The following is a 17003-nucleotide window of genomic DNA, read 5'->3' on the forward strand; positions in this document are numbered from 1 at the left end:
AGGATTTGATTTGCTCATGAGAATATAATTCATAGTAATTATATGGACTTTGTCTTGCTTATCTTTTCCTTCAGTTATGCTGTTTTTTAAAGGAGTTCAGGAGCTAAGTCTGTCCTCAGTGAATTCCTGAGCACACCTGGGCAGGTGGAACATTTCTGATCCTCAAAGAGGACCCATGGTCTACACCAGGAGAGGTTAGGATTTTCATTACTGAGTGTGACAAACTGTGTTCGTACCATTTCATTCCAGATATGGTGCTTTTTTTTTTTTTTAAGTGAAGGTATAAATAAAGATCTGAAGCACTTTGCTTCTTACTAGGTGAACACGATTAGTCACGTTGGGACTGCCCTTCTGGTGGGGGGGGGGGGCACGGAGGGAATTACCCTCAGAGTTTAACTATGAAGTTCACACAACATGGATGCAAAGTTATCGTAAAGGGGCAGAAAGGCAGAAAGACAAGATGCAGAGAGAGAAAAAGAGTTGGCAATAGAAACCTCAGCTTGCTCCCTCCAGCTCCATCCAGGAGATCACGGGATCGGGGCATTCCTGTCCCTGTGGGAAGGCGCTGGCCAGTATGGAGTTGGATGGAGCGTTGAGACACAGAACTCTGCACGCTGAGAACCTGATGGCAACAGAGTTCTTCTATAGCTGGATGCATCAGGCCATGTTAGCCTCACAACCTGAAAATCGGATTTCCTGCCCTTGCTTTCCCCCACAGGTTCAATGTCCACCAGCAGCCTTTGGGTCATGTCTGCCTTCTATGAGGCACCATGTTGGAGCGGTTCAGTGCCAGACTTTGCTCACTCCAGGTGGGTTCAGTTCCCTGGCCGCACCGCTCACTAGCTTTGTCATCTTACAAGGCACATGGCCCCTGACTTTCACTGTAAAAGGGGCTTAACCCCAGTCCTACCTGAAAGGCTTGTGAGGATATAAGCAGATAATCATATAAAGTGCTTTAAACTATGCTTGGCTCAAAGTTATGCTTAATAAATACTAACCATTATGATTATTGCCATTGTTATTCCAATGTGGGAACATCTGTGGGGGCGGACTAGGCAGCTCGGATGTGGCAGTTACGTTTTCATTGACAGTTACTGAGCTGTCACCTGAACTTGGTGTAAGTCTGACAGGAAGAGAGGATGGTGCACTGCAGATTCCGGTTCGGATCCTGCCTGTGGATTCCCGTTACAGCCTTGGCAAATTCACCAAGGCTATCAAAGCCCCCTCAGGAAGCCCCTGGGGTCTGCCTGCTGGTCTTTCTCTAAAGACACCATCTCAGTTAGGAGCTTGCTTTGGATTGTCTCAGAGGAGAGTTCAGAGGAGGTAATATAATGGGACCAGTGGTTTACATGGTGACTGAAAGCTGAAATGCCAATCCACTGAGGCCTGGGCTTGTGTATATCAGGTCACATGCCTGCTTCCCTCCTGCTCTTTGGATAAAAAGCAAACTTCACGCCAGAGTCCACAAGGCCCTTCCTCTCTGGCAGTTTCTGCCTTTCCAACCACATGGCACAGCTCTCCCTTGCTCACCATGCTCTAGTCCAGGGGTTGACAAACTACAGCAACGTTTTGTAAGGTGTTGATGGAATGCAGCACACACATTTTTTGTGTGTTGCCTGTGTCAGCTTCATGCAGCAGTGGCTGAGCTGGGTGGCTGAGGCAGAGACTATGGCCCACAGTGTCACTCGGTAACACCTAATGGCATGGGGCCTGGGAAATGAGGTCTGGTTGTGGCTCCAAGAATAAGAAATGGGCTTGTTCATCAGCTAGCAATTTTTGCTGTGTGCTTGGGGGTCTTGAAACTGCCACTACCCTTACCATTGTGATCGCCACCCGCTTCCCCACCAAAGGTCCCAGGCACACTGTGGAACTTAGAACTTCAGGGCACACATTCCAGAAAAACACTGACTTTACAAATCTGATTTGGCATTTTAAATTAGTTATTTGGTGTTTTGATTAATATTATAACTGCATGATATAGACACACTCATACCGCCAGGGCTTTAAGAACATTCAACAGGAAGCCAATGACTTCTAAATAGCTTCACCCTGAGTCTAAATGTACTGCTTAATATAGCTAACAATTAAAATAATAGCAATCGATATGTGCTACATACTTTAAATGTATGGTATATCTAATCCTCACCTATGAGGTAAGGGCTTTTGTTATCTATTTTATAAATGAGGAAAAGAGAAGTAACTTGCCCCAGTTACATAACAATAAGCAATGAATGATGGATGCAGAAACCAAAACCAGCAGTCTGATGTCAGCAAACCAATTAGTTCATTTAGCTTGCTAAGTACATTTTATGGTTAAACTAATACCTCATTCCTGTATAGTAATTTACAGTTTACAACATCGACTTTTCCAGATATGTAAACTGAGGCAGGAAAAATTTAAGTGATTTGACAAGGTAATGTATCCACTTTAAGGCAGAGTTAATCCAGGAGTCCCCCCTTAACCTCAGGGGATATATTCCAAGACCCCCAGGGGATGCCTGAAACCATGGATAGTACCAAATCATATATATGATGTTTTTTCCTATATATCCACACCTATGACACAATTCAATTTATAAATTGGGCACAATGAGAGATTAACAACAATAACTAATAGAACAATTATAACAATATATTTTTTTTAAAAGTTATGTGAATGTGATCTCTCTCTTTCAAAATACCTTATTGTGCTGTATTACCAATCTTCCTGTGATAATGTGAGATAATACAAAGCCTATGTGATGAGGTGAAGTGAGGTACTCAGAACAGTGCACTCTTTAAAGCTTCTGAATTGTTTATTTCTGGAACTTTCCATTTAATATTTTCAGACTGCAACTGACCAAAGGTAACTGAAACCACAGAAAGCAAATTAGAAACAAAAGTTGAACTGTACGTAACTGTATTTGCCTTCTCTGCAGCACTGTCCATGCTTAGAACCTGGTGGGCACTAAACCAGAACAAACTGTCTGATGGCATTTGGGCTGCAGAGATCCCAAAGTGCCAAATATCTATCCCTCGAGAAAGAAATTCTGCTTCTAAGAATATGTCCTACCCCATTAACCATAAGAGAGTCAGTGCATGATAATAAAAAATTAGAAACCCCCTTAATATCAACCAATAAAAGAATGGTTAAATAAATTTGGTTGCATCCATAAGATGGAATGCTGCCATCAAAAATCATGGTTTTCTAATTACTAGGGAAAATGCTCACAATAAAAGAATAATTTTATTTTACATAAAATAAGTATATTTTATTATACTTATTAGTAATATATACTTATTTATATATACATACATATGTATGCATAAATTGTATGTGTATAGAAATTATACATAATAATACTATCTTTTAAGAATATATCTATATGTATTTCATGCTTGCATGTTGGAGTATGTTTTCTAAAATATATTAATTCATGCTAAATTATGTCACAGGAGATGCATGGAAATATTAACCATGACTATCTCTGGGAAGTGGATGATAGTTATTTTCTTCAACATACTTTTCTGTGCTTTTCTACTTTCTCTAATGAAGATGCATTACTTTTATGAGGAGAAAAGTTTCACAATGAATGTCATTTTAAGGAAAGATGCTTAGCTGCAAAGCCCTACCATGAGCCACTAACGCCTGAGGTTGAGCAAATTTGCTGTGGACTCTTAACCCCAAGCATTCTCCTCTCACTAGCCTATATTTCACAGCCTGACTCCTCAGCAAGGTCCCACCCTGTGTGGGAGTGTTGAGCATTATATGCAACCACCAAAAACACATCTGCACTTTGAACTTGTAAGGAACTCTGAATTCCACTGAGGAACTCCCAGTTAACCATCAGTACCAGATAACAGTGTCTTGAGTTCAATCGTGTACAATGTTATTTGAGCAGAGATGTGGGGAGGAGAGGAAAAAGGAGGTTTTAGTCTTTGTGGCTTCATGGGATGTACTGCTTGCATCCCTTCACGGGAGAAGATGGAAAGGTTCAGATGTGGTTTAGGACAACGGGGTGCCAGGTCTGGGCAGGAACTGTGGCTCTGGAGCGTCTGGAAGTGGAGGTAGCCCACAGTCTTCCCCAGTGCATTTATTTTCATCTACTGATTTTCAACGGGAAGGCTTAGAAACCCCCAGAGAGAGGACTGAAACTCAGCCCACCCATGCCCTACAAACCTATGTCTGTGAAACGAGGGGGCTCCAAAAACAGGACAGATACAGGAACGGGTGCCTCGAGGGAAGAGGAAATGGCACTGCAATTCCCGTAATAAAGGCTGAAGTTAGTGGAGAGTGGGGTAGTCCCTCTGCTCATACCAGAACTTGTCCTGACTCAGGTGCCCTGGGGCACATTTGCAGCCTTGGAGCAAGGCACAGTGGGTGGCATTTTGAAGAATAATAATCCTGTAAGAGTAGTAACACAATGTTGTAGTGGGGCCTCTGGCGCAGTGTACTGCAGCAATTAAATCCCCTGGCTTTGAATCACAGTTCTATTACATGGGGCATGGAGATGACTATGTCAGAGGTGGTGATGGTTAGCTGCAAAGATGACAGCAGCAGAGTTTCAACCGTGGAGACACAGTACATCTATCTGTAAAGCTGTCAGGGTCTGCTGTGACTACTTCACTGCTTGGCTCACCACCCTCCAAAGCGAAAGCCCTACCATGAGCCACTAACGCCTGAGGTTGAGCAAATTTGCTGTGGGACTCTTAACCCCAAGCATTCTCCTCTCACTTTGCTGAGTGGGGAAAAGGGCTCTGGCTTAGGCAACTGGGTTATTCCCAATTCACCAGCATTGGGCCTGCAGGATTTCAGGTGGTGGTCACGTGGTCACCGTAACAGCAACAGGGAGGAGGACAGACTTCTAGTCCCCAGGGGCCTCTTTGTGGCAGCATCAGAGCTCCGGTCTGTGGATTCCCACCACAGTGGGGACACTCAACAGAATTATTTCTGAACCCTTGAGTGACGTCAACACTCCTTGGCATTTCCAGAAATATTTAGGGGAAAGGGACTCTTTAAATGCTGGAGATAAAACAGGGGTACCCAGAATTGGAGAAGTGTGAGATGCTTGGGGACCAGTTTGTTTAAACACAGCAAGTCAAAGGGGCTATTAAAGCATCCAATTTACAGATTCAATGTTTGTTCCATGGCGATTTGTCTTCTGCAGCTACTTGTTACAACTACTTCAAGGAGGTGCCCTTCGAGGACTTCATTTTTATTCGATGAGAGAAACATGATGACATGAAGCAAACTTGGACAATACTGCACCATAGACCGAGTTTATTTTTGGAGGCTCCTCCCCAAGGGACATTCTCAGTCTGTCCACAGCATATTCAGCAGCCTCTCCCCAACTGTTGCATTCTCTGCCCATATTGATTCTTTCTTTCTCCCAAACTTAAGCCAGCTAAAATGACAGAGACACGATCTGATATAGAAAGTCACCTAAAATGACCAATGATTGACAGTGGCTAGAGTTCATTTCTATTTTAAAGGAGGATGTGTGGGGTCCGCAATGCCTTAACAGAAAGGAATCGGGCTAATTGTGAAATTCTTTCATCATGACAGGCCGTTGGAGGGAGCCTATGAATGATCCCCCAAAGACAACTCAACTGACTCAGAGAGTTAACTCCGATGGTGCCGATGATGTAACTAATAACCCCTATGCATGCACTGGCTGAACTTCAGAGCTGTATTCAACACATCCTTTTGAGGTAGGTAGAGCAAAAATAATCACTCAGAATTCACAGCAAAGATACTGAAGAGTAGAGGGGACCACTCACGGGGCCACATCTCTCAGCTGGTAATGGGTGGACCCAGGACTAAACAGACAGCATCTCATGCAGGCCAAAAGGCCAAGTGTCCCTGACAAGGCTGTTTTCCTTGGCCCTCGTGGGTATGTTGGAATGTAAAGTTGTAAGGGGCTTACAGCTCAGCTAAATTATCTGATCTGTAAGCCTCTCTCTTTCTCTCACACCCCATATCCAATCCTTCAGCAAATCCTGACTTCACATTCAGAATACATGCTGAATATGACCCCTATGCACCATCGCCACCACTGCACCTACCCGGGTTTTCACCGTCTCTCGTTTAGACAATGGCAGCAGCTTCCTGACTTGCCCTATTCAGTCTTTTTCTTCACACACCAGCCAGAGGGATCGTGTTAAAACCGAGCCGGGTCTTGGCAATCCCTGGCTTAAAACCCTCCATAGCTTCCCAACTGACTCAGAGTCAAAGCCAAAGTCCACACCCCGGTCCCTGGCTGCCTTGCCGGCCGGCCTCTCCTGGTGGCTGTTAAGTCTCTCCTTGCTCCAGCCACACTGGTCTTCCTGCTGTTCCTCAAACTTGCCAAGCAGCTTGCTACCTCAAGGCCTTTCTTCCTGCTGCTCCCCTGCCTGATAGCCACAGCCCTTGTCCTTCACTTTATTCAGATCCCTGCTCAAATGTCAGCTCCTCAGAGAAGCTCCCACTCCACCCACTGCATCTAAAACAGCGCCCCCCGCCACCCCCACGCCCCGCTGCTCCCGATCTCCTCTCTTGGTTTTCATCTTCTTCATAGCACTTTTCTCCTAACACGTTACATATACATTTTAAAGAGCACTGTCTGGCTCTCTTACCTAGATGGAAGCGCCCTGTGAGTGTTGTTTTGTTCACTGCTGGCTGTATCCTCACTGCCTAGAAGGGTGCCTGGCACTTACTCGCTGAATAAATGAACCTGAGAAGCTCAGAGCAACACCTTTCCTTTTCGAAAAGCCCTCACTCACACAAATGTTTTCTTCCTGCTCAGCTTAAACTACCCAGCGCATGACATCAGTCCTGTGATCATTTTTTTTTCCTGATGCTCTCACCTCTGGGTGACCTTTAGCAAGTAACTTGACTTCCTTAGAACTCACTTTACCCAGCTGTAGAATGGTAATAAAAATACCACCCACCCTGACATTTTCATGAAACAACTTCTGAAAAGTCTTCTTTGTTTCCTTGGGGAAGGAGCCACACAGATGAAAATTCTCACTATGAAGTTACAGTTAGAACCACGTTGAAGCCACAGGAGGGCAGGAGCTGTGATCTCTCTCTCTCTCTCTCTCTCTCTCTCTCTCTCTCTCTCTCTCCTCACAGTAGGCATTCATTAAGTCCTTTTCTAAGTTAATATCTGCATCTTCCTCAGCAGTCCTCCTGGAAGCTGGCCCCCTGTCTGGGCTACCGCACTGAGAGCAACAGAAGAGTGAAATTTCACTTGGAAGTGACACGGACTGCTTTTTCCAGAAGAAGCCAACTGCAGGACGCTTAACGAAGAAATAGCTGCCGCTCCTGATCCCTTTACTTTGAATATGAATCAGGCAATGTCTGAAGAGGAGAAAAAATCAGATCAGAGGATTTTAGACTTTTTTCAGACCGACTCTCATGAATACCCGGACTCTCCTAATTTTGGTGAATTTCCTGGTTCAGCTCAGAGCTACTGAATCAGCAGATATTCTCAGAGTCAGACCCTAGTGGACATTAATATGTGAAATAAAGTCTGGTGCCAGGTATTTTCTGATGCTCAACAAGGATTCGTAAAATAAATGAATGGAGGAATATTCACACTCAACAATTTGTTTCTGTCCTTACCTCTTTCTCTTCTTTCTTCCCGTTTCCTTTCTGACTCTTTTTTTTTCTTTCTGCTTCATTCATGCATTCAATGGCCCTGCTGGGTTTGACAGATTACTGACCCTCCAAAGTCCAATGATTTGGTATCAGATCTAATTTCCCCCTTTTCTCTACCATTTAAAGAAGCGTGTTGTAATTTCCCCAGCAGAAGTGAAAGTGATCAGGTCTACTCACATGTCTGCACAGGCACAAGAATGACAGGGCCAGGAGCAAGAGAAGAGGAAGAGGGGACTTTTGAGGGGCTGACAGCGAACCTCACATACCACCCAGGGGAAGGAAATGAAAACTTGCGTTCCAAGGCAATTTTGCCATTGATTATAATTCTTTGCCATGAAGCAGGTGCCAGAAACAAATTCTTCCTTTTAATTAGTATACATTAATTTTAATAACTGGAGCTTACTTCCTCCTTTGCCTGAAGAGGAGCTATATAAGGAGGCACAATTTGTAGTTAACTTGAAGATGAATAAAATATTAACATGGCTTTTGTTTCCCCTAAAACACAATACCTAAATTAGCACAATGCCCTGATTACCATCCTACACCTGCATTTAGATTGCAAATGAGCTCGGGGTTCAGCACAGTTGTTAGGGCTGAGCAAGTGAGAGCTGTATTGGGTGGCCATATTGATACTGAGGATGGTGTCCCCTTTCAAGAACACCCACAGCAGAACCCATCATCTTGGCTTTGGCCCCAATCAGAAGGTTTTCATCCAGTGCATTTGGTCCTAATCACAGCAGAATCTTTCAGATGGATTTGTTCCCAGAAAACTTGCTTGACAGAGGTCAGATGGCAGAAGTTGCAAAAATGTCATTGTTTTACATTAACTATCTGTGGAAATTACGCCTAGAAACTGTTGTGTTTTTACCCCATTAGCTGGCCTGTGCAGGGTAACAGCCAGGTTAAACTGTTGCCATGCTGGCAAGGACCATTTTACTGTACATTTGTAATTGTTACAAAAAACTTAATATGAAATAAAAATCACCAGAATTAATAGGGATGTTTTGCTTAAGAAGGAGAAAAGATGAGTAATGCATTAAGAACAAAGGAAGAAACTGCCTGTATTATTGGCTTTGTTGAATGAACAGTGTTAAGATCTTGTTATATGGCTCCACAGAATACATTTTCTTTTTTTAATATATTTTATTGATTTTTTTACAGAGAGGAAAGGAGAGGGATAGAGAGTTAGAAACATTGATGAGAGAGAAACATCGCTCAGCCGCCTCCTGCACCCTCCCCACTGGGGATGTGCCCGAAACCAAGGTACATGCCATTGACCGGAATCAAACCTGGGACCCTTGAGTCCGCAGGCCGACGCTCTATCCACTGAGCAAAACTGGCCAGGGCCACAGAATACATTTTCTTTAGATTTTGGTCTTAGCTTCCATAATACTGCTGGTTTGTTTTTATCTTATAGAAACTAGGTTTTTATTCATGATCTTAATTTCCTCTTTGCTTTGGTTGGTAGCAAGCTCAAAAATTAAGTTTGAAGACTATCTCTAGTGACTCAGCAAAATTTTATGTTTGCATTTATTTTTCATTCTTATTTGGGGGGCTCAGTGGGGTGCATTAATTTTATCCTTGGCTTTATTTTCTTACGCATTTTTTCTTTTCACTCTGATCTTTTCTACTCTTCCTTTTCTCCTTTTCTATTATATACATTCTTTTTTTAAAAAATATGTTTTTGTTAATTTCAGAGAGGGGAAGGGAGAGGGAGAGAGAAATAGAAACATCAATGGTGAGAGAGAATCATTGATTGGCTGCCTCTTACAGGCATTCCCCACTGAGGATCAAACCCACAACCTGGGCACGTGCCTGACCAGTAATCGAACCGTGACCTCCTGTTTCATGGGTCAGTGCTCAATCACGGAGCCACACTGGCCAAGCTATTATATACATTCTTAAAGGCTGTTATGCAAGGAGATGGAGCGTGAATATATAAATAAATCTGGTCTCAAGGTGATGAACTTAACATATCCTAAATTCTCATACTGGTGTTACTATTTATCCTATATCACTATCTTTTTAAAATAGTAAATTTAGAATGTTGTCTTCCTTCTGGAAGTTAGAAAACAGTTTAATTCTTTTCTGAATCAGCACACACTGAACTTAGGTTTTCTTCTTAGTCTTTTAAATTTTATTCTCCCCTACTTCCCTTTTGTCCTGTGCTGTAAAATCAATTAAAGCTATGACCTTAGGTTTTATTAGTCATCAACTTGGGGACACACTACTTCTGAAATGTCGATGAGTATCTTAACTTTTTTTGATAGTTCTGGGAGGGGTGAAGAATCTATTCTGATCCATCACACTCTTTCACTCCGTGTGCCCAGTGACTGTGTTTTTGCATTTATTTCTTTACTTTCTAAGCAAGTTATTTATTAATTATTTGGCCATTTCATATTCTCTCTCTTTCTCTCTCTCTCTCTCTCTCTCTCTCTCTCTCTCTCTCTCCCTCTCTCTCTCTCTCTCTCCCTATCTCTGCCTCTATTCATCCATCCATTCCTCCTTCCCTTCCTCTCTCTCTTCCTCCCTTCCATTATATGCTTCCCCAGCAGTTCAAAAGGAACAACAAAGGCTAATACATAATCAGGCCAGGAAAACACAAGCAAAATCCTAGAAACCAAAGAGAAGGAGGAAGAAACAAGTGCAACAAAAATCTGGTTACTGTTACAGTCTTAAACTCAGTCTGGGTTCCCTCTCACCTCATCTAAAGGGGAAAATCACAATAGATTCTGTAAGTCCTAGTGGCAGACAACTTGTATTAACATATTAGCTATAGACACAACCAGACCTGGGGTGATAGGAAATAGAAAAGAAGAGGGTTGCAGTGGGCATTGGAGATTTATTTGAATATAGAGTCAAATGGAGATAACCAGACGCATGTTGGAATCTCCTGACTCCTCCCTTTCATCCAGTCCATGAACAAATTCTGTCATTCCGGAATCTGTATTATACTTCCTGCACGACTGCTGTCACGATGCACGTCATCATCTCTTGTGTGGATTGGCAGAGCCTCTCAATGCTCACTCTGCCCTGCCCTTGCCCTTGAACATGCTCTACTCCACCCAGCAGCCAATGGGCTCATGTGAAATGCGGATCATGTCCCTCTGCTCAAGTCCTCGGCGGCTGCTTTTCTTTTCATCTCACTCACAGTTAGAGCCAAGATCTGGCCCCCGACCTCTCTGAGCTCTCCTGCTCACTCATGCTGTTTCATCCATGCATCCCAAATGTCTGTCCGCAGGCATGACCCCTTTGCCTGCAGAGGTCCCTCAGGTATGCCCATGGCTCACTCCTTAACTCTTTCAGGTCTTTGCTCAAGTGTTTTCTCAGAGAGACCATCTTACTGGAAGTCCTTATTGTTCTACCTAAAATTAAGGCACCTCTACTACCTGCCTGCTCTAGCCCCTAGTTTTATTTTTCTCCATAGCACTTATTACTACCTAACATAACATACCATATATTATCGTACCAATTGATTCATTGTTGATTTCTGTCCCCTCCTACCCTCCCACTGGAGTGCAAATTCTGTGATGAAAGGGGTTTTGTTTTTGTTTTTAAATCTGTATTGTTTATGCTTATGCCCAACATTTAAAACTGTGCTGGGTGGGCAGGTAGCTCAATAAATATTCATTGAACAAATGGATGAAAGTGGCTCATTGGCACAAATTCTAAACAGCTAAGCTAGTATAGTAGATTGCCATCCAAAGTAAATTAACAGAATGAAGCAAGGTCCCCATTGCCAAAGTAAAATAGAAAATTAAAGCAATAACCAGTTAATTAGGTCAAAGGGATTTTTTTTTTTTTTTACTGTTATAGGATCATATAGAATCATGGGACTGAAATCCTGCCTCCTGAATGTAAGAACAAGAGAGTACATGTAAATCATGGGAAAGACGGTCTTTTCTGTATTTCAGGGCATTTGGAGAAATGCGTTGGTTCTCCATTTCATAATTGTTCCTTTTGATGTTCAATAACGTGTCACCCGCTTCCCTTCTTAGGAAAGTCATACCTGTAACTTAAATCACACTCACTGAGACGAAGAGCCGACTGCAGTGGCGTCTACCTTCTGCTTCTCTTTATCTTTGACTCTCTGCCCTCAAACAGCAACACACAAAAAAGACAGTGTTCCTCAGGTGTCTGTGGAAAAAAACAGAATTCTACCAAACAGCACTGAGGACGTTAGCCTTTTCCCGAGTTACTGTAATTTCCTTTGAAGTATATTTTTGTATTAAAATACAAACACCTTTCCTTTTAAAAATGTTAAATTATGAAGGGATTGGTAGCTCATTTGTCTCTTCAAATTTTACATATTCTGAGTCAAATTCTGTTAAGGCAATGTACTGTACTTTAAAAGAATCGTATAGGGTACAATTTTCTGGTCTAGCAGAAAGCCAATTTTTGGCCATAGTGTTATTTATGTTGGATATTGTTTTGAAGTCAGTTCAAATCATCAGCAAGTTTCTAGTGAAACAAAAGTATGAGAGAAGGTAGGTTAGACTGGAAGTCATCCTTAGGATTTATGATTCTTTGTATAGTTGAAATGTATTCAGCCGTGAAAGTTTTTTATTTTTATTTTCTCTTTCCTTCCTCCTTCCTTCCTTTTCTTCCTTTCTTTCCATCCATCCACCCATCCATCCATCCATCCATCCATCCCTCCATCTTTACTTATATTTGACTCTCTACTTCTTTTTCCTTCTATTCTTTCTCTTTTATTCTTACCTTTCATTTTTCTTTCAATAATTTTTCCTAGTTTTTTCTTTATCTTTATACTTGCCTCATTTCTTTCCTTTTCTTTTAATTTCCCTTTCTTTTATTCTTTCCTTTTTGTTTCTCTTCGTTTTTATTTTTTTTCCTCCCTCCTCCCCAGCTTTCTTTCATTCTTTCTCCCAGCAGCAAATCACTTGACATTTCAACAAATCCATAAAGCAGCAGCAGTTTTATGGGCTGGTGTTAACACCCATTAGGACTAGCCAGGCATTGCAATCTGATGTGAGTGCTGATAGAGTGGCTTTAAGGCTGCACATGGAAAGTAGCCAAATCAGCACCGGCTATTACTTAATGAAGCCCAGAGACTAACAGGAAGCCTTCTGCAAATTGCCTCACAAATTACACAGTGGCTCCCTGCCTTCTCGTTATTGGCATGAAATAGATTTGTGAAACTAGGGTTGGCATCCAAATTCTTTCCCTATCATAGGAAGCATCAAAACTGCATTTTTAAACATAAAAATTAAAAATAAATGTAGCTGATGAAAAAATGATTCTATCCATGCTGATTTATTGAAAGAAAAGTAATATGAAGCAGACAATCTACTTATTGATCGTTAAAATTAAAAAAGTATAACCCGAATTTCATCGGTTGAACTTCGACCTATCAACCAGGAGGTTGCAGTTCAATTCCAGGTCAGGGAATATGCCTGGGTTGTGGGTTCGATCCCCAGTAGGGGGTGTGCAGGAAGAAGCCAATCAATGATCCTCTCTCATCATTGATGTTTCTATTGAGAGATAGAAACATCAATGATGATAAAGAATTATTGATCAGCTGCCTCCTGCATCCCCTCCCGCCCCCCGCTCCTCCCGTGGGGATCGAGCCTGCAACCCGGGCATATACCCTTGACTGAACTGAACCTGGGACCCTTCAGTCCGCAGGCCAATGCTCTATCCACTGAGCCAAATCAGCTAGGGCTAAAAATATATTTTTAAAAATTAAGAAAACACAAGAGTAAAAAAATGTGGTGCATGATTTTAACTTAGAGTGAAATGAAGAGATACCAAAGTAGCATAAGCCCATAGTCAATAATGTCTCATTCATCATGTCACCCATCTTAAGAAAAGTCTTGGCTAATTATAAGGACAGTTAGATTTTTTACAGAGAGGAAGGGAGAGGGATAGAAAGTTAGAAACATTGATGAGAGAGAAACATTGATCAGCTGCCTTCTGCACACCCCCAACTGGGGATTTGCCTGCAACCAAGGTACATGCCCTTGACCAGAATCGAACCTGAGACCTTTTAGTCCGCAGGCCGACGCTCTATCCACTGAGCCAAATCAGTTAAGGCATCATATATATTTAAAGATAAATGTAAAATAATTGCAACCAAAAGGTAGTCTGAATGTTACATACAGCAATAGTAAAAATAAAAGATATAACAACAAAGTAAGAATTATTTAGTACTGAAGCAACATAACAGGAAAGGGACTGAGAAAATTCAAAAAAATTAATTAAATATAGTAATAACCATAATCATATAATAAACCAAAAGATATTAAATTTCAATTGTATTCACTGGAAGACATCACATGCCTGAATTATTAGGAATATATTGTTAATTCATTATTTCCTTCCACATTTATCTACATAATTTCAATCCTTAGAAATGCATTCATTAGTTTCAATTATTTTTTCTAAACTATTTTATTATTAACTCAAAATAAGTAAACAAAAAATGCCACAAAGAAAGTATACATAACAAACTTGGGAAATATTTATAACATGACAATCAAAAGGACCAGTTTCCATAATATATAAAATGTTCATGTAAATAATGTGTATATATAAATATATATTTCAATAGAAAATGGCAAGTTTTATGAATAGATAATTCACACAGAGGAAAATAAAAATGACCAACAAACATAAGATGTTCAACTCAATAATGAAAGAAATTCAATTTGTAAAGGTAGTTTGGGGGGAAGAAATTTTATTATTTTTACCAAAGAATAATGCTTTATACTGGCCTGAAAAATAATATTAGTGTATATTTTCTCTTCCTTAACTTTTCATTTTACTATGCACGCCTTTAAAAGTGACTTTAAAAATACTTTCTCCCAGTACATAATTTTGCTAAATAGCATCCCATTTTTGTTCTCTTAAAAGTCTAGATTATAAAGAAATTGGAGGGTATTTTTCGAGTAATGTTTTATTTAAGCCCAATTTTTCAGACTGGGTCACAAAATTATTCTCCATGTCCCAGCCCTACTGAAATACTTAGAATATTAGGCATCATTGCCATTTTTCAAATTTATGTTTTAAAACTTCACAAAACTGGAAAAATTGGGCCACCCATGAGATCCCCTTCACTCTTATCTCTTAGTCAGTACAATGGAAAGCTAAAATCACAGGATCCGGAGTCAAACCAAACCTGGGTTTAATATTAGCTCTGATACTTAGGACATTGTATCCTTGGATAAGTTACTTATTCTCTTGAGCCTCAGTTTTTTCATCTGTAAAACAGGACTAATACCAGCACCTCTTTCATAAGGTTGTGGTGAGGCTGCAGTGACATAATGCTTGTCAAGCACTTAGCAGAGCACCTAACACAGGACCAAATAAACAAACTGCTGAGATAATGATGGTAATGGTGATGATGGTGATGGCGATGATAAAAGCCTAAGAAAGGAGTAGAACTGGTCATAACTTTAAGGAGCACCCCACAGAGCACCTATAGTTTTAGAAAGAAGAGGTAGAATCTTATCTAAATGCTAAGAAAATAATGTGCAACTTATTCATGGTTTGAATCTAAGTCTCTTGAAATCCCACTGTGTCAGTATAAATACAGAATGATATCTCATTTTGGTGACTAGCCAAGCTGTACAATCTTTCACAGATTTAAATACTGTAGAATGAGGGAAATAGATCAGAAAAGACAGTGACAATAGTCAGAACAGCAGGGAAGGCAAGCATACATCCAGGTCTATGTATAATTTTGACACAATATGGGTCAACATCTAATAATATTCCAAAGATGATGAGAAGTAACCTTGGCAACCCAGCTGATGCAGGCACTGAAAGAATCAGAGATTCACAGAGAGGCACAGGAGACAATCTGGGCCATTTTCTTGGTTCAGTAATGGCTCATAGCTTTCACTTTGCAGAAAAAATTCTCCGTGACTCATAACCAAATCTTCCTTTAATCAAATCAATAAGTATCTATTAAACATTTGTAATATGCTAAGCCTCAGTGATATAGAGATATTCCCTGCCCACAAGAAGTTTCTAAGGAAGGACACTCCCATTTACAACCAACTAGGATGCAACTTGCTCCCCCCCCCGCCCCCCCAATAACCCTGCAAGCTATGGCTTTTTAGTGCCATTGTATTGGCTGAGGAATCTGAGGCTCAGAGAAAATACAACTAGAAAGGGTCAGGTTTAAAGTGCACTCAGCCTGGGTTCAGTACTCAAGCTGAGAGTAAAAAAAATGGAGTGATATATTTTGATTGGGATCATGCTAAGAGGAAGAGGAAGAAGAAGCTAGGTTTTGCTGCAGTATCAAACGCTCTCCAAATCTCAGTGGTCCATCACAACAAAATGTTATTTCTTGATCATGCTACATGTCCGCGTCGGTAGGCAGGAGATCCTGCTCCACATAGGCCCTGAGCTCCACCGTCTACAGCGGGCAACCTCCTTGGTTGCTGTGGTGGAGAAAGAGAGCATGGAGAATCACTGAGAGCTGGCTCCTAAGTGTCACTTCCAGCTGCAGCTCGCTGGCCAGACCTCATCAAGTGGCCTTGCTCAGGGTGGGGACTAGGGTGGGAGCAGTGAAGCATCTAGTGCAAAAATTTAAGGAGCCACTCACCGGCTCTTAGGGCCATGCAAGCACAGGATTGGCACTTGTGCGACTCAGAGCCAGTGGCCCTTTATATTTTTTACCTTAGACACCTTACTGGTCAACCTTTAGTTTGGCCCTGGCCCTACCTAACTAAAAGGAGCTAAGAAATGTAGTGTTTCTCGTGTTTAGGACAGTAAGGTAACGGGTATTGGTGAGTACTAGGAATGGTAACCTGAGCTTGAAACTTAAACCTCATCTGTGACACCACTTTCTGTTCCTTTCTTCTCACCTGATCCAAGCAGTCACTAAACTTTGGGATTTTAACCACATACAGCAAAAGTTTTAATATGCCAGGTGCTGGCTATGGGTGAGGTATTGTATATGCATGCTTATGCTCATCAATTCATCAATTCATTTATTCGTTCCTCACAATAACCCTATGCAAAACTTCTATTACTAATCCAGTTTTTAAATGAGCAAACTGAGGCATAGAGAAATTCAATAACTTGCTCAGGTCATTGTTTATAAGAGGTAAAAGTTAAGATTTGGGTTCATGTCTAACACAGTAGTCTCCCCTCATCTATGGTGTTGCTTGCTGTGGTTAACTGTGGTCTGAAAATAATAAATGGAAGATCCTAGAAATAAACAATTCACAAGTTTTCAGTTGTATGCCATTCTGAGTAGCAAGAGAAATCTCGCTCTGTCCGGCCTGAGACGGGAATCATCCCTTACTCTAGAGCACCTACTCTGGATACACTGGTCACCGGTTAGTCCCTTAGTAGCCATCTCAGCTTAGTTATTGGAGTGAAACCACATTCCCATAACTTTTATTATAGT

The 17003-nt window shown here is 41.3% G+C and overlaps 1 long non-coding RNA gene across 1 annotated transcript in view; it reads left to right on the forward strand.

The window, feature by feature from the left end:
• Positions 1-7396, forward strand: part of LOC102259363 — a 24713-nt gene extending 17317 nt beyond the window's left edge. Inside the window, exons 2-3 of the long non-coding RNA XR_314444.2 lie at positions 5546-5691; positions 7143-7396. This is a non-coding gene — a long non-coding RNA (uncharacterized LOC102259363). The remainder of the gene's footprint in view (positions 1-5545; positions 5692-7142) is intronic.
• The last annotated feature ends 9607 nt before the right edge of the window (positions 7397-17003 follow it).

The sequence above is a fragment of the Myotis brandtii genome, unplaced genomic scaffold, assembly GCF_000412655.1.
Source record: "Myotis brandtii unplaced genomic scaffold, ASM41265v1 scaffold668, whole genome shotgun sequence".
NCBI classification, from domain to species: domain Eukaryota; kingdom Metazoa; phylum Chordata; class Mammalia; order Chiroptera; family Vespertilionidae; genus Myotis; species Myotis brandtii.